This window comes from Macaca mulatta, chromosome 18 (assembly GCF_049350105.2).
Source record: "Macaca mulatta isolate MMU2019108-1 chromosome 18, T2T-MMU8v2.0, whole genome shotgun sequence".
Lineage (NCBI taxonomy): Eukaryota > Metazoa > Chordata > Mammalia > Primates > Cercopithecidae > Macaca > Macaca mulatta.
The window spans coordinates 80442086-80468448 of record NC_133423.1 but is presented as its reverse complement, the minus strand read 5'-3'; the positions used below and the strand labels follow the sequence as shown (position 1 = coordinate 80468448).

The following is a 26363-nucleotide window of genomic DNA, read 5'->3' as shown; positions in this document are numbered from 1 at the left end:
GCCCAGGAGTTTGAGACCAGCCTGAGCAATGTAGCAAGACCCCTATCTCTACAAAAGATTTAATTAGCTGGGCATGGTGGTACCTGCCTGTGGTCCCAGCAACTTGGGAGGCTGAGGTGGGAGGACTGCTTGAATCCAGGAGATCGAGGCTGTGGTGAGCCATGACCTCACCACTACGTTCCATCCTGGGCAACAGATCAAGACCCTATCTGAAAACAAACAAATAAAACAGTAAACAAAGCAAATAAAAATAAGAAACAACCATCAACTCTAAGAGAAAGAAAAGTTAGATGAGAAAAAGAATCTGTAGTCCACTGTTCAGTATTATACAATATTTATCTAGTTATCGTGATAACACTAATACTGACTGAATCAAACACTGTGAAGTGGTCATTTTGGAGGACTGAAGGCAGGGAACTGGGGCAAGGGTATAAGAAACCTAAACCCTCATCTGTTGTAATACCTAGTTAATAGATAATGTCAAAAACTGGCATCTCAAGAAATAGCAGTTTTTTTATGAGAAAAAAGGAAACAAATAGCAAAAGAAACACCTAAAAGAAAAAAAAAAAAACTAAGACTGAGAGAGGTGCAAGGATGAGGCAGGGAACAGTGTTTTTCTTTTTAAGTCATTTATTACTGTGTTGGGGCTGCACCCCCAGGACTGGTGATTTGCTAGAAGGATTCACATAACTCAGCATATAGTTTGCACTCACAGCTAAGATCTATCATAGAGAAAGAATAGAAAACAAGAGCAAAGGAAGAGGCACATAGGGTGAAGTCCAGAGGAAATCAGACACCAGCTTCCTAGGTCCTCTCCAGCTTCCTAGGGTCCTCTTCTAGTGTGTAACGCTGGACAGGTTCAATCTCTCCAGCAACAGTTAACATGTGTGAAGTGTAGTCTACCAGCAGCTCATTAGATATGGGGAGCACATTCTCTTTTTTACATTTATAAGCTGAAATGGGACAGAAATAATCCTTCAGACTGAGCAGATAAAGTTTAAAAGATTTTATATCAACAGTGAAATTCTTCACATGATAACATGTTTGAGGTTTATGACCAGGACCCATTAAATGCAAACTATTCACATATACAGGCTCAAAAATAATTTCTCATACACATTCCACAAAGCAATTATTATCCAATTTAGTAGCTGTATAATTAATCCTTTCATATCTATTAACTTTGTTTAGGCTTGTATTTTAATCCAGATTTTATTCTTTATTTGGGTTATTTTCTGTACCCTTCTTCTATACCATGAGACTTAATCTTTATTTTAGCTTCTGCCCTACTGACATGCTTCAGACAAGATATGCAGGTATAATCAGTTTAGAAAATGTGAAATTCTCAAATTCATTATAATGAATATGAATGTATGAATGCCCTTTTCATGCTGATAACAACTCTTAAAGGATTAATGGACCAGGTGCAGTAGCTAGCGCCTATAATCCTAACACTTTGGGAGGCCAAGGCGGAAGAACTGCTTGAGCCCAGGAATTCAAGATCAGCCTTGGCAACACAGTGGAACCCTGTCTCTACAGAAGATAAAAAATTAGCCAAGTGTGGGCCAGGCACGGTGGTAATCCCAGCACTTCGGAAGGCCGAGACGGGAAGATCACGAGGTTAAGAGATCGAGACCATCCTGGCCAACATGGTGAAACCCCATCTCTACTAAAAATATAAAAATTAGCCAGGCGTGGTGGCAGGCGCCTGTAGTCCCAGCCACCTGTGAGGCTGAGGCAGGAGAATCACTTGAACCTGGGAGACAGAGGTTGCAGTGAAATGAGATCACTCCACTGCATTCCAGCCTGGTGACAGAGCAAGACTCCATCTCAAAAAAAAAAAAATCAGCTGAGTGTGGTGCCATGTGTCTATAGTCCCAGCTACTCAGGAGGCTGAAGCAGAAGAATTACTTGAGCCCAGAAGGTCGAGGGCCATAGTGAGCTATGATGGCACCAGCCTGGGCAACAGCACAAGACCCTGTCAAAAAAAAAAAAAACTGAAGTTTTTAAAAGGGATAATGACAAGAAAGTAGAAAAATTAACAAATTATTTCCACCTGGATGGTAGAGCCTACTACACACCTAGGCTATATGGTGTGGCCTACTGCTCCTAGGCTACAAACCTGGACAGCATGTAACTGTGATAAATACTGTCAGCAACTATAACACACTGGTATCTAAACTACTTCCACACAGAAAAAAGTACAGTTATGGTATTATAATCTTATGCAACCACCTCTGTATATGCAGTCTACCTTTGACTGAAACATTATGTGACACATAACCGTACATATATTAAGTATCAGAGGGAAAAACCCACTTTGGACTCTTGCCTTTATTATTATTTTTTGAGACGGAGTCTCACTCTGTCACCCAGGCTGGAGAGCAGTGGTGTGATCTCAGCTCACTACAACCTCCGCCTCCCAGGTTCAAGCTATTCTCCTGCCTCAGACACCCGAGTAGCTGGGACTACAGGCGCCTGCCACCTCGCCCGGCTAATTGTATTTTTAGTAGAGATGGGGTTTCACCATGTTGGCCAGGCTGGTCTCGAACTCCTGACCTCAGGTGATCCACCCACCTAGGCCTCCTGGGGATTACAGGTGTGAGACACTGTGCCCGGCCTCAAGTAAATCTTAAATTAGAACTTAACTGGGGTGATGGGGGGACCAACACATTTATTTAATAAAAATGAAATTCACACATTGGTTACAATAAGACCTGGATAATAGTATTTAGCCAAGATTCCCAAAGAGTGCAATGAAGCACCCAGGGGCACCGCAAGCAAACTCAGAGGGGAGTTTTGGGACATCATAAATTTGAGGGGAACAGCAATACTGGACATCTTTCAGAAACAGCACAAAATACTAGCTAAAAGTAGTTCAGTTTCAACATTAGATAGCACTGCTTTCCTCTTGACAATGTATCTTGTTAAACCGAGTTTTCTGGGGTCATGTGACAAAAAAAGAAAAAAGAAAAGTGCCATGTAAAAATCATCATGGAACAAGAAATGAGGGTAGTGATGTCCAATATAACTGCAAGGTATTACAAGTTGTACACTGTCCTACAGGCACACACAAATCATTAGTAATTTTACTTATGTAGGAGTGAAATAAAAATATTATTTCCTCTTTCAACTTACATGTATAATTTTTTCAAACAGCTGTTAACTTGTTGTGATACTGTGATCTACTAAGAAATATGGGCATGCTGGCTCATGCCTGTAATACCAGACGGGCGGACTGCTTGAGGCCAGGAGTTTGAGGCCAGCCTGGGCAACACAGCAAAACCATGTCTCTATTTTAAAAATCTTAAAAATAAAAAAATAAAAAAATCCTTTGTAATAGACCAGTAATAGTAAGTAAAGTGTTTACCTGCTTCTATGAGCCATTCATGCAACTTCTCAAACCTGAAGAGGGGGTCTTGGGAATGTCCAATTTGGAGCCAAATTGGATATGGTTGTGGGTAACCTGGGGACCCACTACTTGTGATTAATATCTAAAGTGGGGGACAGTCTTGTAAGACTGAGCCCTTAACCTGTGGGGTCTGCATTAATTTCAGATTAGTGCAGCGCCAGCATTAAGTTAAGCTGTAGAATACCTAGTGTCTGCCAAGAATTGGATCACTGTTTGATATGGGAAATCCCTACACCCTTCTGGTGTAAGAGTGCTGTGAGAGAGTAGAGAAAAACTGTTTTTCTCTTTTTAGTTGTTGAGATGTAAATACATATTAAGTTGTGTGAACCTACAACATAATAAAGGAAACTTTCAAGTGTTCCTGTTAAGTAGATTTGAGCTCTAAGAACAGAATATGCACAAGATAAGACAGAAACATCAGTCACAAAAGAAAGTAGTAAATCACGAAAGATGCTTGGAATTGAAAGGACTCAGAAGTCCTTGAACAAGCTCCCACTGGCCAAAGATGGGACAATATGAGTACCGATAAAATTAACAACTGCAATGAGCTAAAATGCATCAATTATATTTAAATCCATGAGTGCATAATTATACTAAAAAATAAAAATGCACTGGTCACCTTTGGAGGATCTAGAGAAACATCTCATTTTTTGAATAGCTGATTAATAAAGTTGGGGAGAAATGGAGCATTTATCCTAAATTTACTAAGTGACGTATTAATGCTGCCAAGTTTATCTTTATCAAAATCTTATGGCTAGTCAGTAAAGAAGAAATGAAAGAATATCGGAGGCCAAGCGCAGTGGCTCACGCCTGTAATCCCAACACTTTGGGAGGTCGAAGCAGGCAGACTGCTTGAGCCCAGGAGTTTGGGACCAGTCTGGGCAACATGGCGAAGCCCTATCTCGATCAAAAATGCAAAAAATTAACTGGACGTGGTGGTGTGCACCTGTGATCCTAGCTACTCGGGAGGCAGAGGTGGGCAGTTCACTTGAGCCCAGAAGGTCGAGAATGCAGTGAACTGAGATCATACCACTGTACTCCAGCCTGGGTGACAGACCCTATCTCAAAAAAAAAAAAAAAAAAAAAAAGAATATTACAATTATCAACAAGGAGTTAAACTCTATAAAATACTTTAAGAGATTTATTCTGAGCCAGATGCAAGGACCACTGCTACTCGAAAGGGGTCCCAAACCAGATCCCAAGAGCAAGTTCTTGGATCTCGCACAAAAATGAATTCAGGGTGAGTCCATAGTGCAAAATGAAAGCACGTTTATTAAGAAAGTAAAGGAATAAAGAATGGCTACTCCACAGGCAGAGTAGTAGCCTGGGCTGCTGTACTAAGGGTACTTATTTCTTGATTATATGCTAAACAAGGGGTGGATTATTCATGAGTTTTCCACGAAAGGGGTGGGCATTTCCCAGAATTTGAGGATTCCTCCTCCTTTTAGACCACATAGGGTAACTTCCTGACATTGGCATGGCATTTGTAAACTGTCATAGCACGGATGGGAGTGTCTTTTAGCATGCTAATGTATCATAATTAGCATATATTGAGTAGCCAGGACGACCAGGGATTACTTCCGTTGACATCTTGATTTTGGTGGGATATGGCTGGCTTCTTTACCACGACCAGTTTTATAACCTGTATCTTGTGTTGACCTCCTGTCTCATCCCGTGACTTAGAATGCCTGACCTCCTGGGAATGCAACCCAGTAGGTCTCAGCCTCATTTTACCTAGCCCCTATTCAAGATAGAGATGTTCTGGTTCAAACACCTCTGACACTATGACTCATGACACAGCCCCAGGAGGTCCTGAGAAATGTGCCCAAGGTGGCTGTTTTACAGCTTGATTTTATATATTTCAGGGGGACAGAAGTTAAAGGCAGACATCAATCAATACATGTAAAGTGTACGCTGGTTCGGTTGAAAATAAAGGACAACTTGAAGCCAGGGCTTCCAGGTCATAGGTGGATTCAAAGATTATCTGATTGGCAATTGGCTGAAAGAGTTGTTATTACCTAAAGATCTAGACTCAATAGAAAGGAGCATCTGGGTTAAGATAAGGGGTTGTGGAGACCAAGATTTTTATCATGCAGATGAAACCTCAGGAAGCAGGTTTCAGAGCTCTTAACAGACCTAAAAAGGTGCCAGACTCTAGTTAATTTGCTCCTGGATCAGGGAAAAGATCTGCAAAGGAAAGGAGATTCTCTAGAGAATGCAGATTTTCCCCACAAGAGACAGCTTTGCAGGGCCATTTCAAAATATGTCTAATAAATATATTTTGAGGTGAAATACCTTGATTTCTTTCAGGGCCTGCCATCTGTCATGTGATGCTATACTAGAGTCAGATTGGAATTTGGTATCTTGTTGCTACAAAGTCTGTTTTGTCAGTCTTAAGATCTCTGTTTTCACGTGAATGCCAGTCAGTTATGTCTGAATTCCAAGGGGAGGAAGGTATAATGATGCATGCCCAACCTCCCATTCCCTTCATGGCCTGAACTAGTTTTTCAGGTTTAGATTGGAACTCCCTTAACCTAGACAGGGGTCCATCAGTCAGTTGGGGGACTTAGAATTTTATTTTTGGTTTACACCACTTTATAGACAAATAAAAATGGATACTGGCAATGATCATCAACAGTTGCTAGTAACACCAAAAAAAGAGATCAAGAGATAAAAGAGCAGAGCTCCTTGATGGATGCATACACTATCCCTGAAAAATAAACAAATAAAACAATCTGATTATGTAGAAAAACAGTTTTTTCTTGGCTCTTATACCACGACGTGTAGGGGTTTACTCCGCACACCAAGCAAGCAATCAACATTGCAGTGGACACCAGCTGGGTGTTCTCCAATTCAATTCTGACACCATCCATAGCATCAGATTCCACAGGTTGACGGCTCAGTCCCCAAGGCTGCCCGCCTCCAAATTCTGATGCCAATTGCAAGTCCTAGGCTGTTTTACCTGTGCTTCCGCCAGAGGTTTTGAACCAGAGCAACTCCATCTCGAATAGGGGCTGGGTAAAATAAGGCTGAGACTGACTGGGCTGCATTCTCAGGAGATTAGGCATCCTTACAGGATGAGATAGGAGGTCAACACAAGATATGGGTCACAAAGACCTTGCAGATAAAACAGGATGTGGTAAAGAAGCCGGCCAAATCCCACCGAAACCCAGATGGCGATGAACGTGACCTCTGCTGGTCCTCACTGCTCACTATATTCTAATTATAATGCATTAGCATGCGAAAAGACACTTCCACCAGCACCATGACAGTTTACAAACGCCATGGCAACATCAGGAAGTTACCCTATATGGTCTAAAAGGGGGATGAACCTCAGTTCCAGGAATTACCCACCCCTTTTCCGGAAAATTCACGAATAATCTACCCCTTTTTGAGCATAGAATCAGGAAATAACTATAAGTATATTCAGTCGAGCAGCCCATGCCGCTGCTCTGCCTATGGAGTATCAATTCGTTTGTTTCTTTACTTTCTTAATAAACTAATGCTTTCACTTTATGGACTCTCCTCAAATTCTTTCTTGTGTGAGGTCCAAGAACCCTATCCTAGGTTCTGGATCAGGACATCTTTCCAGTAACACTTCTGATAGGACCAGCTATAAATCAGGGTTCCCATCACCCCTACCTTGGGTTTGATTAATTTGCCAGAGCAGCTCACAGAACCTAGGGAAAGACTTAGGTTTACACTTATGTTCAATTTATTATAAAGGGTACACAAAGGGTATAGATGAAGAGATGCACAGGGCAAGGCATGTAGGAAGGAGTGTAGAGCTTCCGTGTCCTCTCTGGCTACACTAACCTCCAGGAACTTCTACCTGTTCTGTCAAAAAGCTCTCGCAACCCCATCTTCTTAAATTTTTGATGGAAACTTCATTGGATAGGCATGTTGAAGCATGGACAACCATGCAGAAATGCGACTGAACAAAAAGGGTATAATCTAATAATCTAATACTAATAGACCAAGTGGGGAAACCCGGTAAGGCCTATGTGGTTCAGATTCTTCTTGGCCTCTCTGCAGCATTCCTTCCTCCATGGTATGGGACAAGATCCATTCTGAAATGGGGGCCTTATGACCTAAAATCAGACAATGTAAGTCAGAGAATTTCTTTATGGCCAGCTCCAGGACAGAAAGCTGGGGGAAGATTAGAGCATGTTTTTAGTTTCTATGGCCTGCCTTGGGGAGAAAAACAAGCAAGTAAACAAAGACCAGGAGAAGGCCAGAGAGAAAGGTGTCTTCCGAGGCCTACTTCTGAGATCTAAAGTACTCCAACATCATAACAAAAGACTGTCTTTCGCCTTTATTGCTCAGAAGTTGTTTCAAAGCTTCTTCAGGAACCAAAGACAAAAGGCAAAATACTTTAACAAAAGATATGCTTATTATTTAAGTCACTTAAGAAATAGCATGGGCTCCGGGGAGTTATGAGCCAGGAATTCTGGATGAAAACATATATGGACAGATAGATAAACAGATCTATATATCTCATGATATCACACAGATCAAACTGCAAAATCTACAGGATATACAATTTAGTTTCTTTAGTTAATGCTCTGGAAAAAAAAAAAAAGAGAGAGAGTGAACATAAAAATTAAGAGTCCTAAGACTGAAAGAATGAAAAGACAAGCCACACTGAAATAAAATACTTATAGAAAATATATCCAATAAAGTACTATTACCCAAAAATATACACAGACCTCTTTAGGCTGGGCACGGTGGCTCATGCCTGTAATTCCAGCACTTTGGGAAGCCAAGGCAGGCGGATCACCTGAGGTCAGGAGTTCGAGACCAGCCTGGCCAACATGAAACCCCTGTCTCTACTAAAAATACAAAAATTAGCCGGGTGTGGTGGCAGGCGCCTGTAGTCCCAGCTACTCGGGAGGCTGAGGCAGGAGAATCGCTTGAACCCGGGAGGCAGAGGTTGCAGTGAGCCGAGATAGTGCCATTGCACTCCAGCCTGGGGGACAAGAGCGAGACTTTGTCACAAAAAAAAAAAAAACCACACATACACACCTCTTTAAACAGTAAGAAAACAATTCAATTTTTTAAATAGGCAAAAGACCTGAACAGACACCTCACCGAAGATATGCAAACGGCAAATAAGCACATGAGAAGATGCTCAGCACGACATGTCACTGGAGAACTACAAATTAAAACAATGTGATACTACCACATACCATTATTATGGCAAAATCCAAAACACTACCACCACCAAATGCTGGCAAGGATATACAGCAACAGGAACTCTTATCCATAGCTGATGGGAATGCAATATGGCACAGTCACTTTGGAAGACAGCGTGGCAGTTTCTTACAAAACTAAACATACACTTCCTATATGATCCATCAATAGCACTCCTTGGTATTACTTACCCAAGTGAATTGAGAACTTATGTACATGCAAAAACCTGCACATAGATGTTTATAGCAGGTATATTTATAAATCCCCCCAAAAAAGGCAGCAATGGATAAACTGTGGTACATCAAGATAATGGAATATTATTTAGTGCTAAAAAGAGATGAGCTATCAAGTCATGAAAAGATACAGAAGAAATGTAAACACATATTACTAAGTAAAAGAAGTTGAGCACAGTGGCTGACAACTGCAATCCCAGCACTTTTGGAGGTCAAGGTGGGCAGATTGCTTAAGTACAGCAGTCAGAGAACAGCCTGGGCAACATGGCAAAACCCCATCTCTACCCAAAAAAAAAGAAAAAATTAACTGGGTGTGGCAGTGCACACCTCTAGTCCCAGCTACTTGGGAGGCTGAGATGGGAGGATCACCTGAGCCTAGCAGGTAGAGGCTCAGCAGTGAGCTGAGATCACAGCACTTCACCCCAACCTGCGCGACAAAGTGAGACCCTGTCTCAAATTAAAAAGGCCATATGACATTCTGCAAAAAGCAAAACTACAGAGATAGTAAAAAGATTAATAGCAGTCAGGATTTAGGGAGGAGGAAGAAATGAACAGGTGGAACACAGAAGATTATCAGGGCAGTGAAACTACTCTGTATTGGTACTTTAGTGGTGGATACATGTTCATTATTCATTCGTCTAAACACATGGAATGTAAAACATACCAGGAGTGAACTATAACACAAACGCAGCTCTAAAAAAACAAAGTCTATTTTTGTAATTTTAATAAAGTCTATGTTTATAATTTTCTTCAAAAAAAATTTCCTAAAAATGAGATTGAGGGAAAAATTACCTTAAATTATTAACATTAACTACTGATACAGAAAAACAAGTAGGTCCAATATCACCCACGACAGTCAGAGAAAATCCTCAGCTGACAATTCTAAGTAGAAGTTTCCTTAATAGGTGATCTCTAAACATTTAAATGTAGAGAGCTGCTCAAAAGTTATAAAGTGGTCAATTATCTTGGTTAAGTAAGAACCACCACCCCATGAAGATTTCAGTTAAGGTGTATTGGTTCGTTTTTATGCTGCTGATAAAGACATACCTGAAGTTGGGAACAAAAAGAGGTTTAATTGGACTTACAGTTCCACATGGCTGGGGAAGCCTCAGAATTATGGTGGGAGGCTAACGGCTCTTTTTACATGGTAGTGGCAAGAGAAAATGAGGAAGAAGCCAAAGTGGAAATCCCTGATAAACCCATCAGATCTCATGAGACTTATTCACTGTCACGAGAATAGCATGGGAAAGACGGGCTCCCATGACTCAATTACCTCCCTCTGGGTCGCTCCTTTTCAAAACACGTGGGAATTCTGGAAGATACAATTCAAGATGAGGTTTGGATGGAGACATAGCCAAACCATATCACAAGGTAACATTTTAGAGAAAAGAAATGGAAAATAGGAATAAAATTACTATCTAGGATGTAAAGGTACTGCATAAGAATTAACAGCAGCTCACATTTGTAATCCCAGCACTTTGGGAGGCTGGGGTGGGAGGATCACTTGAGGCCAGGAGTTGGAGACCAGCCTAGCCAACATGGTGAAACCCCATCTCTACTAAAAATAGAAAAAATGTGCTGGGCATGATGGTGCACACCTGTAATCACAGAGACTCAAGAGGCTGGGGCATAAGAATCACTTGAACCCAGGAGGCTGAGGTAGCAGTTAGCCAAGATCATGCTGCTGCACTCCAGGTGACAGAGGGAGACTCTGCCTAAAAAAGAAAAAAAAGAATTAACAACAGCTGCTGCATTATTTCCTGCAATTAAATAAAATCTGGAGACAGAAGTAGAATACTAATCTTAAGCAGGCAAAATAGGCCAAAAGTCAAGATTTGGGATTAAAATGTTACACAGTAACTAAACTCTTTACCTACATAGTGAATTATTTTGATTAAAGAAAAGCAGAAAGTAAAAGCACCATTTACTAAACTATGATAACAAACAAAAGTTAAAATTAAGTTGTTAAAAGTAACAATCATTATTTGTTTAAAAAATGTTTATACACACACACACACACACACACACACTCTCTCTCCACACACACACATTAGCAGACTGTTCCTGTCTTGTAACTTATATTCTATAACTCGTTATCATCATGTAAAACTATTCTATCATTTAGACCAAAAGGAAGGAAATTATGCTTTTATGGCTTCAGTTGACTACAAAAAATTTTTATACAATCATAATGCTTCTAAGACATAAATTTGAAAAGTAACCTGAGGAATATTTGAAGAAGCAAACTCTAATGTTGTAATATGTTTGTTTTTCCTTAAAATGCTAAACTTTGTTGAAAAACTTAGAATTTTACCCACTGCCTTTCAATTGTTTGTTACCTCAGTAGTGGTAACAAAATGGACGTAGTAAGCTTTTCTTCAGCTTTATATCTGCAATTTCTTTTCTCATAATTCTCTCAAGCAGAAAGTCTAAGTTCTTGATTCATATTCCTATTTTGAAGCCAGGCACAGTGGCTCACACCTGTAATTCCAGAACTTTGGGAGGCCGAGGCAGGCAGATTGCCTGAGGTCAGGAGTTCGAGACCAGCCTAAATGGTGAAACCCTGTCTCTACTAAAAATACAAAAATCAGCCAGGTGTAGTAGTGCATGGCTCTAGTCCCAGCTACTCGGGAGGCTGAGGCAGGAGAATTGCTTCAACCCAGAAGGTGGAGGTTGCAGTGAGACAAGATCACACCACTGCATTCCAGCCTGCACGACAGAGCAAGACTCCAGCTCAAAAAAACCAAAAAATTTAAAAAAAAATATGGTATTTCTACTTTGGAAGGAAACACTGAAAACTGCTAATGTCCTACTTCAATTTTTGCATTTTCCTTAAAAATCTTTCTTCCTTCATCCTCCCCTCAATTCTCCTTATTTCTCAATAATAGTTCCTTATTATACATTTTTCTGATGGCACCTATACTGGCAGACTATGAAAAGTCAATACATATAAAAAAGCTTATAAGGAAAGTTCTAGTCACACAATAACAGTTTTATAACTGACAAGTATACCTCATTTTTAAACATCGGCAATGGTATACAGTTTTATTTTCAACCTATCACAATACCTGGTTCTCAATTTTTAGTGCTTCTGAACTAATTTAACCTTCACTTGTTGATGGACTGCCACGGTTCAACACATCATGCTGCCAACTCTAGAAGCAATTCCAAATGACTTCTGCCAGTATTTTTGTTTTCAATAACATTTTATACAAAAGCTTCATAAAATAATTATATAAACTTTCAAGGCGATCAGATTGAAAAACTTCCCTCAAATATAAAGAAACAGGCTCAGTGCCTGTTACACAGTAGGTGTCAGCAAATACTGATTCCCTTCCTGTACGTATTACTTCCTCATGACTGTTTAGAATAGAATATTTACATGTTCACACATACTACTTGCATGTATATAAAACATCTCTGGAAGAATATACAAGGAAGTACTAAGTTTTTATCCCTTCAAAGAGATCTCAGCTGAGAAAAGGGTAAAGGGGGAGAGACAGTTTAACCTTTATGTACCATGGGTATTATCTTTTTGAAAATAAACTAAATTTTAAATGTTTTTAACTAAAAAGATAATCATATTATTTATATCTCATCCAGATGCCTATTCATCTGTAAAGAAACTGGGAAATATAGCAATGGAGTCAAAATGTCCAATTTCATCAAAAAGTTACACATATGCAAAGAAAACAAGAAGGAATGAGCCACTTAAAAAAAAAAAAAAAAAGGCAATCACAAACTGTTCCAGGCCAGGCACCGTGGCTCACGCCTGTAATCCCAGAACTTTGGGACGCCAAGACGGCAAAGTTGCTTGAACCTGGGAGGCGGAGGTTGCAGTGAGCCAAGATTGCGCCACTGGATTCCAGCCTGGGCTACAGAGCAAAACTCTGCCTCACAAAAAAAGGAAAAAAAAGAAACTGTCCCTAAGGATGCCCAGACACTGACTGGACTTACCACATAAGAACTTTAAATCAACTATTTTAAGTATGTTCTAAAGCTAAAAGAAACCATGTCTTAAAAACTGAAGGAAAGCAGGAGAATTTGGTTTCATCAAAAAGAGAGTATCGATAAAGAGAATGTTTTTAAAAATCTAATAGAAATTATGGAATTGAAAAGTACAATAACTGAGATGGAAAATTCACTAGAAGGGCTCAATAGCTTATTTGGGCAGGCAGAACAAAGAATCAGTGAACATACAGAATCCCTTAAACAGAACCTAAGAGAGATATGGGAGGCTGAGGCAGGCAGATCACTTGAGCCCAGGAGTTCAAGACCAGCCTGAGCAACATGGCAAAATCCCATCTCTACAAAAAATACAAAAAGTAAAAATAAAAAATCAGCTGGGTGTCGTCTCAGCTACTCAGAAGGCTGAGGTGGGTCACTTAGGCCCATGAGGTGGAGGTTGCAGTGAGCTGAGATCACACACCACTGCACTCCAGCCTGGGCAACAGAGTGATGAGACTCTGTCTCAAAAAAAAAAAAAAAAAGAAGAAGAAAAAGAAAAATTAAGACATTCCTAGATTAAGAAAAACTGACAGAACTCACTGCTAGTAGACCTACCCTATTAAAAAAATATGCTAAAGGGAGTCCATCATGCTGATATGAAATAACACTAACTAGACGATACTCAAATCCACATGAATAAAGAACACTGGTAAAGGTAATTAGAGTCAGGCATGATGGCTCACGCCTATAATCCCAACAGTTTGGGGGGCCAAGGTGGATCACTTGAGCCCAGGAGGTCAAGGCTACAGTGAGCCATGATCATGCCACTGCACTCCAGCCTAGGCAACAGAGCAAGACCTTGTCTCAAAAAAAAAAAAAAAAAAAAAAAAGGTATGTAGGTAAATATTAAAGAGAGTATAAATGTATTTTGTTTGTATTTCTTTTTTTCTCCTATCTGAGTTAAATAACTGCATAAAGCAATAATTGTAAATCAGTGTTGATGAGCATACAATGTATAAAGATGTAATTGTGGCAGTAACAGCATAAAGGGGGTACGACTACATAGGAGTAAAGTTTTCTACACTATTAAAATTACGTTGATATTAATCTGAACTAGATAGTTATAAATTAAGATATTAATTGTAATCCCAGGTCAACTACTATGAACATATATTACATATGAAACATAAAGGAATTAAAATGATACAATGAAAAGTATTTAACACAAAAGGAGGCAGCAATGGAAGAACTGAGGAACAAAAAAATATCAAAAACAAATAGCAATATGGCAGAAATTCTTTCTTATCAGTAATATGTAAATAAATAAAACTCCTCAATTAAAAGATAGTTATTGGCAGACACATTTAAAAACCAAGATGCAATTGTAGACTGTCTATAGAGACTTTAGATTCGAAGACAGAAATAAGCTGAAAGTAAAAGGATAGAAAGATATTCCAGGCTGGGCACAGAAGCTCACACCTGTAATCCCAGCACTTTGGGGGACCGAGGCGGGCGGATTATGAGGTCAAGAGATGGAGACCATCCTGGCCAACATGGTGAAACCCTGTCTCTATTAAAAATACAAAAATTAGCCGGGCATGGTGGCACGTGCCTGTAGTCCCAGCTACTCAGGAGACTGAGACAGGAGAATTGCTTGAACCCGGGAAGTGGAGATTATATAGTGAGCCGAGATCGTGCAGCTGCACTCCAGCCTGGTGACAGAGCAAGACTCCGTTTAAAAAGGAAAAAAGAAAGAAAAAGATATTCCACGCAAACAGTAACCAAAAGGAAGCCAGAAAGTCTTTGTTAGGCTGGGTGCAGTGGCTCACATCGGTAATCCCAGCACTTTGGGAGACTGAGGCAGGTGGATCACCTGAGGTCAGGAGTTTGAGACCAGCCTGGCCAACATGGCGAAACTCTGTCTCTACTAAAAATATAAAAATCAGCCAGACATGGTGGCGCATGCCTGTAGTCCCAGCTACTACGGGGGCTGAAGCTGGAGGATCGCTTGAACCTGGGAGGCAGGGTTGTGGTGAGCTGAGATAGTGCCACTGCACTCCAGCGTAAGCAACAGAGTGAGACTCCGTCTCAAAAAAAGATAAAAATAAAAGAAAGTCTATGCTAATACCAAACAATATAGACTCTCTCTTAAATATTATATAATGATAAATAGGTAAATCCATCAACAAGATACAACAATTGTAAACATATATTGCACATAACAACAGAGCCTCCAAAAGATACAAAACAAAAACTGACAGAATTGAGAAGCGAAAGAGGCAGTTCAATGATAAACGGAGACTCCAATACTTCCTTTTCAATAATAGATAGACTAGAGAGAAGATCAACAATGAAAAAGAAGACTTGAACAACACTATAAACCAACTAGACCTATCAGACAACCATAGAACACCCCACCCAAAGACAGTGTAATACAAATCCATCTCAAGTGCACATGGAACAGTCTCAGGACAGACCGTATGTTAGGGAATAAAACATGCCTCAATAAACTGTAAAAGACTAAAATCATACAAAGTACGTTCTCTGATCACAACGAAATGAAACTGAAAATCAGTAACAGACAAAATATTGAAAACTTCAAAAACATGTAGATAATTAAGCAACACATTTGACAAACACTCAACAAGGTACTCAACAAACTAGGAACAGAGGGAACATCCTTAAACCAATACAGGGCATCAATGAAAAACCCACAGCTGCTAGGCATGGTGGCTCATGCCTATAATCCCAGCATTTTGCGAGGCTGAAGCAGAAGCTTGAGCCCAGGAGCTCGAGACCAGCCTGGGCAACATAGCGAGACCCTGTCTTTATAAAGTATACAAAAATTAGCCAGGCATAGTGGCTCATGCCTGTAGTCCCAGCTACTCAGGAGGCTGAAGTGGGAGTATCACAAGAGCCTGGGAGGTCAAGGCTGCAGTGAGCCATAACTGCACCACTGCACTCCAGCCTGGGTGACAGAATGAGACCGTGTCTCAAAAGAAAGAAAAAATCCACAGTTAACATTATACTAAATGGTAAAAGACTGGAAGCTTTACTCCTAAGATAAGGAACAAGACAGGGAAGTCTGTTATTGTCACTTTCATTTAGCTTGTATGGGAAGTTCTAGCCTGGGCAATTAGGAAGGAAAAATAAATAAATAAAAGATAACCATATAGGAAAAGAAGACGTAAAACTATCTCTATTTACAGACAGCATGATCTTATACACAAAACTCAAAAAAATACACTAGAAAACTATGGGAACTAATAAGGAGTTCAGCAAAGTCACACGATATAAGGTGACAGAAAATAAATTGTATATCTAAACACTAGGCAATAAACATTGTGAAAAACAAATCTAAAAAACAATTTCATTTGCAACAGCATCCAAAAAAAATAAATAGAAATAAATTTAACCAGGGAAGTGAAAGACTTGACACTGATAACTACAAACATTGCGCAAGAAATTAAAGACAAACTAAGTAACTGAAAAGACATCCCATGTTAATGGATTGGAAGACTTAATATTTTTAAAACAGAAATACTACCCAAAGTATTTTACAAATTCAATGCAATCTCTATTAAAATTCCAATGACTTTTTTTACAGAAATGGATCCTCAGTTTCATAAGGAATTGCAAGGGACCCTGAATAGCCAACAAATATTGGAAACAGCAAAGTCGAAGAATTCACACATTTCAATTTCAAAATGTACTACACAGCTACAGTAATCAAAATAGCACATGGTGCCTGGCATAAGGATAGCTATATCAACCAACAGAATCAAACCAAGAGTCCAGGGGGAAAAACCCAGACATTTGTGGTCAACTGATTTTTCAACAAGGATGTCAGGACCACTCAATCAGGAAATAATGATCTCTTCAACACATGAGGATGGGACAACTAGATTACCACATGCAAAAAAGTGGACCCCCTCTGGCAGAGCACAGAGGCTCACGCCTGTAATCCCAGCACTTTGGGAGGCCAAGGTGGCTGGATCACTTGAGGCCAGGAGTTCAAGACCAGCCTGGCCAATGTGGTGAAATCCCCTCTCTACTAAAAATACAAAAATTGGCTGGGCGTGGTAGCACACGCCTGTAATCCCAGCTACTCAGCAGGCCGAAGCATGAGAATCGCTTGAACCTGGGAGGCGGAGGTTGCAGTAACCTGAGATTGTGCCACTGCACTCCAGCCTGAGCGACAGAGATTTTGTCTCAAAAAAAAAAAAAAGGTAGACCCCTATCTCACACCATATAAAAATATGGACCAACAACTGAATATAAGAACTAAAACCATAGAACTCTTAGAAGAAAGTATGGAGTAAATCTTCATTCCTTGGATTTGGCAATGTAGATATGACACCAAAAGCCTGTGTAACAAACAAAAAAAAAAACCAGATAAATTATACCGTAAAATTTAAACTTTTAATGCTTCAAAAGGATATTATCAAGAAAGTGAAAAGACAACCCAGAAAACAGAAGTATTTGTAAATCATACATCCGATAAGCATTTAGTAACCAAACATACAAAGAACTATTTCAATAACAAACAATACAATTTAAAAATGGACAAAGGACTTCAGTAGACATTTCTACAAAGTGAATATACAAATGGCCAATGAGCACATGAAAAGATGTTCAACATCTCAGCCACCAGGAAAATGAAAATCTAACCCCCAACATAACACCGCTTCACATCAAGATAGCTAAAATTTTAAAAAGCAAATGGCAAGTATTGGCAAAGATGTAGAGAAATTGAAGAATTGGATTATAAAATGGTGCAGTCGCTTTGGGAAATAATTTGGCAGTTCCTTAAACTGTTAAACAAGAGTTACCACATGAGCTGTTTTCTGTCAACACTTCTGACACCACATGTGGAAGTGTTTTTCCATACCAATACAGTTTTCCAACTTTCCAGACACCAACTGAGTGCCCTATAATTCAATTCTGACACTAACTGCCCAGGGTTTATGTCAGACTCCACAGGCGCAGTTCCACAAGACTACCTTCACTTCAGTCACCGGCCATAAGCTGCACACTGCCACCTGTACTTCTGACCAAACAGCTATAAACTGGGGTTCCCACAACCCCCTCCTCATGTTCAATAATTTGCAAGAATGGCTCACTAAAACTCAGGGGAACACTTTACTTATGCCTATCAGTTTATTATAAAGGATAAAAATAAACAACCAAATCAAAAGGCACAAGGGTGAGGCTGAGATGGGTTCCAGGTATAAGAGTTTCTGTCCCATGGAGTTGAAGCAACACCTTCCCAGCATAAGGATGCATTCACCAACCCAGAATCTCTCTGAAACCCACTGTTTAGAAGATTTTATGGAGGTCCCATGGTAACTGAACTCAAAACCCAGTCCTCACTACCACCACCTCACCCATCCAGGGGTGGGACTGCAAGTTCCAGCTCTCTAATCCACATAGTTGGTTCTTCTGGTAACCAGCTTCCATCCTGAACTTGTCTAGGGGCCTACCAAGAATCACTTTATTAGCATAAATTCAGATGTGACTGAAAGAGACTTATTACAAATACCAAAATATGCTCTATTACCTCTACTACTCAGGAAGTTCCAAGGATCTTTGAAGTTCTGGGCTAGGAACCAGAGACAAAGACCAAATATATATTACTTATTGTATAATATCACACCCAGTAATTCTGCTCCTCAGCACATACACAAGAGAAATGAAAACATATGCCCACACAAAAACTTGTACATGAATATTCACACCAGCATTATTCACAATAGTCAAAAAGGAGAAACAACTTAGATGTTCAACTAATAAATGGATAAATGAAATGTGGTATACCCAGATAGAGAGAACTGTTTTGCAATAAAAAATATGAAGTACTAATATATCCTACAATATGGATGAACCTTGAAAACATTAAGTGAGGGAAAGCAGTTGCAAAAGATCGCATGTATGGTTTCCTTTATATGAAATATCCAGAATATCTGAAATATCAAGAGATACAGAAGGAGATTAATGAGGGCAGGGGAAATAGTGAGTGACTACTGCTAATGGGAAGCAGGTTTTTTGGGGAAGTAATGAAAATGTTCTAAAATTGACTGTGGTGATGGCTGTACAACTCTGTATATACAGACTGTCCCCAACATACAATGTTTCACCTTGGGATTTTTCAGCTTTACAACGGTATCCATATAATCATTCTGTTTTTCACTTTCAGTATTCAATAAATTAGATGAGATATTCCACACTTTATTATAAAATAAACTTTGTGTTAGAGAATTTTGTAGGTTAATGTAAGTATTCTGAGAATGTTTACAGTAGGCGAGGCTAAGCTATGATGTTAGGTGCATTAAATGCATTTTCCACTTACAATATTTTCAAATTGCTATGGGTTTATCAGGATGTAACTGTGTCAGAAGTAGAGAAGCATCTGCAGTAAAAACCAACGAGGCTGGGCGTGGTGGCTCATGCCTGTAAGCCCAGCACTTTGGGAAGCCAAGAGAGGTGGATCACTTGAGCCCAGGAGTTTGAGACCAGCCTGGGCAATATGGCAAAACCCTGTCTCTACAAAAAAATACAAAAAATTAGCCAGACATGGTGGCACACACCTGTAGTCCCAGCTAGTCAGGAGGCTGAAGTGGGAGGATCATCTGAGCCTGGGAAGTCAAGCTGCGATGAGCTGTGGCTGCACCACTGCACTCGGCATGGGCAACAGAGTATGACTCTGTCTCAAAAAAAAAAAAAAAAAAAAATTAAGTCACACAGACCAATGAATAAATACATGCCTACATACCAATGAATTGTACAATTAAAAGGGGTGAATTTTATGGGTACATTAATTATATTTCAACAAAGCTGTTTTAAAAAAGAAAAGCAGGTTCAAGTCTTTGCCATGTTAACAATCTCTCTCAACCCTTTACCACCCTCTGCTACCACCTCTTTCTATTATCCCCTTCATGGCAAAAATTGATTTATGTAAATAATCTACATATGCTTTTCCACTCTCTAACCTCAACTTCTCAACTCAATGAAACCTACTTCCTCCCCCAACCATTCTATCAAAACTGTTCTCACATAAGTTATCAAATTGAATAACCTCCTCAATATCAAATCAATAGACTCTTAATAACGTGTTTCGCTCAACTTTTCAAAGCATTTAAAGTATGGTTTTCCTTTTTTTTAGGACAGGGTCCCACTCTGTCACTCATGCTGCAATGCAGTGGCACAATCACTGCTCACTGCAGCCTCAACCTCCCACGATCAAGGGATCCCACCTCAGCCTCCTGGGTAGCTGGGACCACAGGTGTGCACCACCAGAGTCAGCTAATTGTTTTTAATTTTTTTGCAGAGACGCTAGTCTCCCTATGTTGTCCAGGCTGGTCTCAAACTCTTTGGCTCAAGCAATCCTCCCATCTCAGCTTCCCAAAGTGCTGGGATGACAGGCGTGAGCCACTGTGCCTGAGGTTTTCCTTTTTTAAAAAAATATTAATTTATATTTTTTCTTGAGAGTTGATTGTAAAGTATAACTTCCTTTAAAAATGATCCCAGCCCAATGCAGTGGCTCACACCTGTAATCCTAGCACTTGGGAGGCCAAGGCAGGCAGATCACTTGAGCCCAGGAGTTCAAGACCAGCCTGGGCAACATGGCAAAACCCCATTCCTACCAAAAATACAAAAATTAGCCAGGTGTGGTGGTATGTGCCTGCAGTCCCAGCTGCTTGAGAGGCTGAGGTAGGAGGATGGCTTGAGCCCGGGAGGTGGAGGTTGTAGTGAGTTGTGATGGTGCCAGATCCCATTTTGGCTTCTATGACATTTTCTCATTATTTCTCTACATCTCCAAACACTTAGGAATTTCCTTTTCCAGCTCTTCTTCTATCTAGCTTTAAATGTTCTCCACGGCCTATTTCCAGAACTATTTTATGTCAACAAACTCTTCGTATTTGGTATTATCTAAATCAAAGAATTCAGATACCACTCATAACATAGCCTGTTATATTGTACTCCAAATCCACATTCACAATTCCAAAGCAGATGATTCCACCTGGATGTTTCACAGATAACTTCCACTCAATATGTTCAGAAGCTAAAATACTACTTCTCCTCCAATATGCTTCTCTTCCTGAATTCCCTGTCTCAGTATATTTTACCATTGTCTATTCAATCACCCAAGTTAAAATCCAAGTCATCTTATTCTACTATTTTCCCCTCACTCCCCATATCCAACTGTTGCTGAATCCTATGAATTCTACTTTCTAAATATTTCTATTTCCCTCCTCCTTCATATCCCCTCTAACACTGCCTAAGTTTGGACCCTTATTTCTCACTTCGATTACTGCAAAAACCTCCTAAATAGTCTTTCTACATCCATTCTTACCTTCTCTCCATCCCCTCTCAAATGCTTACTCTACAATTCCAGAATGATCTTTCTAAAATAAAAATGTTGGCCGGAACGGTGGCTCACACTTGTAATCCCAGCACTTGGGGAGGCCGAGGCGGGTGGACTGCCTGAGCTCAAAGTTTAAGAACAGCCTGGGCAACATAGCAAAACCCCATCTCTACCAAAAAAGAGAAAAAAAAAAACTAGCCAGGTGTGGTGGCCTTCACCTGTGGTCCCAGCTACTCGTGAAGCTGAGGTGGGAGGATCGCTGGAGCCCGGGAAGTCGAGGCTGCAGTGAGCCATGATGGAGGGCGGTGAGTGCCACTTCATTTCAGCCTGGGTGACACAGTGAGACCTTATCTCAAAAAAGTAAAAAAATAAAATAAAAATCATATAATGTCTCCTTTTTCATTAAAATACACAAACCCTATTATTATCTACAGGAAGAAATAGTAAGGTCCCTGGAACGGCATGCAATACTTTTGAGGATCTGTGCAACCTCATCTTCTGCTACTTATCACCACAACTAATGCCACAGTTACAGAAAACAACTTCCCATTCTCTTCCATATTCTGTGCTGACTGCACCCCTGGCCCGCGCCTTTCCACCTGCTGCGCCCCAGGACACCCCGGCTGCGGGCGCCCCCAGGGAGCTGCTCGCCCTGATCGAGGCCGGCAGCACACCCTTCTGCGCCTGAGGCAGCCGAGCCCCTAGCTCAGGAGGAAACCCGCGCTCAGGCGGATGGCGCCGACTCTTTTTTTACTGAGTTTCCATTGGAAGACTAGCTCAGCTACGGCGAAGCCGCCAACCCACCGCAGCGGGGGCTTCTGAACTCGACTCCTGGGATCATGGACAGCACGGGGCTGCCACACCGGGGCCTCCACCACCTGGGCCTGAGCCCCGCCGGGCCATTCCCAAACTTGGGACGCGGAAGGAGAGGCTCTCGGAGCAGAAGAGGCCATCCTGAAGCATAAAGTTTACGTCAAAAGTTTACATGGAGAAGGCGGTTCCGCTCTGAAGCCTGGTCTGCTGTCCTTTTGGGCGGTGTTGGTTGTGAAGCCTCCTGGGCTTGTTGGTCCTCCGATTTCATCCTCAGGACATAATGCTCACCAACAGTACTTGCACTGAGTTGACATTCTTGTACTCTTGACTCCATATGTTTTTAAAAATGTATGTTCACACCAATAATCGCCTACTTCAGAGGTTAATATAACAAAACCAATAAAACCGAGTGATGGTGTTTGTATTGGAAAAAAAGTGTTCCATGTTCCTTCTAACCTACGTTTCTGTCCACCTTTCCCTCTAAAAGTTCCTTCCCCACCCCTGCCCCAGCCCCGCAATTTCTGCATCAGTCATGACTAAGCCTTATTTAAGCTTAAGGACATAAAATATACAGTACCTAATGCAGTGCCTGACCTATATAGCAGAGGGTTAAAAATGGGCTTAGCTAGCTTAGGTCTCTTCTTTGTCCTCTCAATGACTCCTATTTGCTTATAAGATAAAATTGTAATGACTTTGATGGTCTGCAAGATCCATAATTTGGTCTCTGCCTATCTCCCCAGTTTCAGGTCTTGCCACCACCCTGTATTACACTTGCTATTTTTGCAGATGCTATTCTGTAATTTTAGACTCCCATGCTTTTTCTCACACTGCTCCTACCTAAATGCCCATTCTTTCTACGCCTGTACACTTCTTATTTTCATCACCTTCTACATAGTTTTTCTTCCTTACAGTTTTCCTCTTCTTCAGCTCTCCTTTTCTTCACTTTAAGAAACTGGCCACTACCTCCTTAAGAAACTGACCACTATCTCCTTTGTACATCCACTGTACCAGCATACGTTCTTCAATCAAAACAATCTTGTACTAGTCGACAGTGAAAGAAAGAGATAAGGTTCAACTCCCCTGAAGGCAGAAACATTGCCGTGTGTATCTTTAAGTCCTCTTCACCTGGTCGCAGTACTTTCTACATAGTAATTCCTGTATTCTAAATAATCCGCATTTTTCCTTGTATCCTTTTATATAAACTAACATAAGTTGCTATCAGGGATCTTTCAAAACAGAAATAATATTCTTTTGGGTTAATTCTGGGCCCGATCTCTTCTTGCCAAGCAAACAACTATGCAAATATAACTGTGCAAATTAAGGTTATTATGCACTTTCTGATAACACTTTCCTATTCTAAATTAGGGGAGAAATAGTCCCAATAAGATCTATAATTAGAAACAATATTTTGAAGAGATAGCAAACTAAGTTGTATTACATTGTATTACATTGTTTCGAGATACCTTGTTTAAAGAGTTACTTCTCCGCCGGGCGCGGTGGCTCAAGCCTCTAATCCCAGCACTTTGGGAGGCCGAGGCGGGTGGATCACGAGGTCAGGAGATCGAGACTATCCTGGCTAACATGGTGAAACCCCGTCTCTACTAAAAATACAAAAAACTAGCCGGGCGTGGTGGCGGGCGCCTGTAGTCTCAGCTACTTGGGAGGCTGAGGCGGGAGAATGGCGTGAACCCGGGAGGCGGAGCTTGCAGTGAGCCGAGATCAGGCCACTGCACTCCAGCCTGGGTGACACAGCGAGACTCCGTCTCAAAAAAAAAAAAAAAAAAAAAAAAAGAGTTACTTCTCAAAAGCTACTGTTGGGCGGCTGCGGTGGCGCACGCCTGTAATCCCAGCGCTTTGGGAGGCCTAGGCGGGCAGATCACCTGAGGTCGGGAGTTCAAGACCAGCCTGATCAACATGGAGAAAATCTGTCTCTACTAAAAATATAAAATTAGCCAGGCGTGATGGTGCATGCCTGTAATCCCCTCGGGAGGCTGAGGCTGCAGAATCGTTTGAACCTGGGAGGCGGAGGTTGTGATGAGCTGAGATCATGCCATTGCACTCCAACCTGGGTAACAAGAGCGAAACTCCGTCTCAAAAAATAAGAAATAAAAAACAATGCTACTGTTAACTAATCTACTCCACTTGGATCCACCAGATACTTTGAATGAGAAGTGGGAACCACTCTACTGACCTTCCTACCCCTACTACTGCCACTCCAGCTTAACAGTAATTACCTTCACAAAGACAGAAAGGAGTTATCAAATCACCAAAATAACTCTAAAAACAGAAAGTGAGGTGATCTTTCTTACTCACAGTCCCACTTATTCATTTAGAAGTGCCGAGCACCAAAACAAACCTTATCACATATTCAGTATTTCGTGAATAACTGCCAAGTATGATGGAATACTCCCCAAAGTACTGCAGCCTTAGGACACGACCACTCCACTAAATAAAAAATTCAGCGAAAGCTTTTCTAACAAGGCTGGATGGTGCACTAACTCAACGGCCAAACGGCTGCACTTCCTGTACATGCACGTTCAAAACACCTCGAACTAACATGCTAGGGACCTTGAAGAACTGTACTAGGCCTTGCTCAAGAGGAAGGCTTTGTAATACTGAATCCCAAAAGTTGAAGCAGCAGAATTACTTCAGGGAAGACGCAGGTGTGAAATATTCCGTAAAACCTGTTTCACTCTCACAACGATCAGGTTTTTAAAAAGAGGGAGAAAACTGACCTCAATTAAGAGCATTTTGGCAACACACATAGTTGAACATGAGTTGTGAAAAGAAATCTCAACTCCATCCAGATCTGTCCGTCCATTCCCACGGAAACCTGAAGGAAGGACCGCAGCACCAAAGGCGCCCACTGCTCAGTGCCAGCGGCGGGCGACACCAGGAGCCTGTCCTGGTCCCCTGGGTAAGCCCCGGAGCCTGGCTACTATGCCGGGCACGATCCAACCGTGAGGGCTGGATCCCCTCACCTCTGTCCAGGCGCCCCCCAAGAGCTTCCCCGAGGCCTGGGGACTCCTAACTCTCCACGCCTGGCCCCCGAGAGCACCACAAACGCGGACGCCACGAAGGGAGGCCCGTCGGCCAGTGGGAGGGACGCACGGCCAGGGGGGCGAAAACTGGGGCGAAGGTTTCCCGGGAGAAACCGACGAGGGGGCAGCCACGCCCCCCGCCCCCAACTTCAAACCCGAGGGCTGCGAGCACCGAGCCCCACACGCTGCCTGACAGACGCAGGCGCGAGGCCGGCGCGGGAGAGGGCTCCTCGGGCACTCCAGGGGCATCGCCGCGACCCTCGCACGCGACCGCTCCCTGGGACTGACCTGTGCCTGCCGCCGCGCGACCGCCCGCCCCGCCGCAGCCTCCGCCTCCTCGCGCTCACTCTGCCGCCGCAGCCACCGGAGCCGCCTCCTGCGCTGCGCCCCAGGCCGGCCTCGGGCGCCCCATTCCCACCCCGCCCAGCCTCCGCCTGTTTACAATGATTGGGACGGAACAGGACGAGCCGGTCCAGCGCGCACGCGCATTCCCTCCTCCCGCCGCAGCCGGCTTCCCGGATCCTCCTCTCCGCTCAGACGGCTGAAGCCGTCAAGGGCAGGCGCCCTGTGCTCTCGCGCGGGTCGCGCTGGGAGGCGTAGTTCCCGAGGCCCCGGCATCCAACTAGCCAGAAGGCCTTTTGCCAAGGAAGCAAACTACAACACCCAGGAGGCACCGCGCCTCCTTCGTCCCCAGGCTCGCTGAGGAGACTAAAGAAGAAGGCGAGAGAACGCGCCGAGCGCCAGTGCTCTGCAGGCGCCTGCGCAGTCGCTGGCCTTGCGGGATGCGGGGACGGACACTTACCCCGGTGTGGTGCTGGCAAAGGTGTCTCGTGGGCATGTCCTGCAACGGCCCAGAGGATGGAGAGAGCTTCCCTCTCCACGCTCTGGCCAGCCTGCGCCTCAGCTCCCGAAGTTGAGAACTTTCCTTGCGCCAGCGTGCTTTCGTCGTTCCAACCAGTTAAACCGGCCTGGGGGCCGCCCGGCCTGCCCCTGGGTGGGGCTGCTGCCCCGCCTTCGACTGGGTGTGGGGTTGGAGGAAGGAGCGCCGTAGGCCTGTAGGGAGAGGCGGGAATAAACCTCTGTCGGGAACATCCACGGAATTCCTGAAGCGGGTGTGGGCTTCTGCGGGGCTCCAGCGCGCCCCCGGCTCAGCAGTTACCGAGCAGCCCAGCCCGTGTTTGGCTGGCAGTAGAGATAACTGAATTTCTTCGAGAAGCCTTTCACCCAGGCTTGTTGAGTTGCTCTGCTAATGCATAGCGAAGGCTGGAAACAGGGTTTCAGCAGTCTTCGTGTTTTCTGAAATGTGGCAGTTTATTAGGGGAGAGGTGGGACTTGGAATAGACGACCCTTCCCTGTCC

The 26363-nt window shown here is 42.3% G+C and overlaps 1 protein-coding gene across 8 annotated transcripts in view; it reads right to left on the bottom strand.

Annotated features, from left to right (window-relative positions):
* RALBP1 (ralA binding protein 1) overlaps positions 1 to 26018 on the bottom strand; it is a 62156-nt gene extending 36138 nt beyond the window's left edge. For 2 of the 8 annotated variants that reach the window (XM_028837978.2, XM_028837980.2), the window contains exon 1: positions 25294 to 25469. The gene's annotated coding sequence lies outside the window, so the exon portion shown is untranslated. Of the gene's footprint in view, positions 1 to 87; positions 210 to 10111; positions 10151 to 10436; positions 10554 to 19373; positions 19490 to 25293; positions 25470 to 25807 lie in introns of those variants that run through there. The other 6 variants (XM_077975260.1, XM_077975259.1, XM_077975261.1 and 3 more) reach the window with 6 other exon arrangements.
* Between the last annotated feature and the right edge of the window lie 345 nt (positions 26019 to 26363).